This window comes from Euprymna scolopes, chromosome 9, assembly GCF_053919585.1.
Source record: "Euprymna scolopes isolate OS-2025 chromosome 9, ASM5391958v1, whole genome shotgun sequence".
Taxonomy (NCBI): domain Eukaryota; kingdom Metazoa; phylum Mollusca; class Cephalopoda; order Sepiida; family Sepiolidae; genus Euprymna; species Euprymna scolopes.
The window spans coordinates 151,532,817-151,534,082 of NC_136490.1; positions in this window are offsets into that span (position 1 = coordinate 151,532,817).

A 1,266-nucleotide genomic window follows, 5' to 3' on the forward strand; every position below is an offset into this window, starting at 1 on the left:
CAGAAACACTTTCACTTAGGAACGTTTGCAACCTTCATGTGATCCCTCCCATAAGCATCTGATATTATTCTAGAAAGAATTCCTAATAGAATGATTTTGTGGAAACAAATGGCAACAAAATTTCATCATGAATAATGCTAAACAAACAAACAACAAACAGTGGTTTAACGTCAATTTTATAAGATAGTGTTTGCCGGTTTTTAGTAATTGACTTCCAAGCTAACCTATTCCTAACCAGGTCTTCATTTGTCCCTCTTTTCTCTCAAATCCATCCTTATCACTACTTTAAATATTTCCTTGGCCTTCTCTTATCAACTGACCCTGCTATCTCAACTGTTCTACATCTACTAAATCAAGCATTCTTATACACTCTTTCAATGTGACCAAACCAACACACTTTCCTGTGCACATCTCTCTGTACTGTCCAGATTTAATCTTCCTCTAAGGTCATCAGATCTAGGTCTATCTTTTAGATTCACATTACACATCCATCATATCAGTCTCATATCATTTCTCTCCATGCAACACATGTCCACAATTCTCTCTGGCAAGGTTTCACTTCCATACATAATCAGACGGCATACACACGCCTGATAAACTCTTCCCTTGACAACACTGTGCTAGTTTGTAATGGCAGAAGTTCCCTAAACTTACTCCATCCATTCCTAATTCTTGTAATCATACCAGCACTTATTCCACCCTATTATAGTTATATCATTAAGGTAACAAAAATCCTTGACAACCTCAATGTACCTAACCCTAACCCAGGGTAGCTGTTCTGTACAGGTCCTGGACTTTATAATTTTGCAAGCAAAGAGCAAAAGATCTTTCTCGTGTTGTCACAAAAAGATTATGTGCTGGAATACTAATATTTTTATGGAGCAACTCTGGTTTTTGATTGGTTGCTAGCAGAACGTGGCTGCATTTGATTCGGAATTTCTTGTGTATACAATGCTTACATGTACAACAAAAAATCGAGTTGCGTCTGACTTCTTTTCTACAAATTAAGCAGGAGAAAATTTTCTCTTTTTAATAGCCTTTGCACCCTACCAGCTGCTGATCATCATTTTGATCTGTATAACATTCACCTTCAGTCCTTTATTTTCTGTAGCATTCTTCCATGTCTTCAACTTTGCAAATATGTCATTCATTGTTTCACAGGCAAGTATTAAGTCACAGGCAAGTATTAAGTCACAGGCAAATATTAAGTCATCAGTAGAGTATGAAGTCATAAACACAGTATCAAGTCATCAGCATAGTATCAAG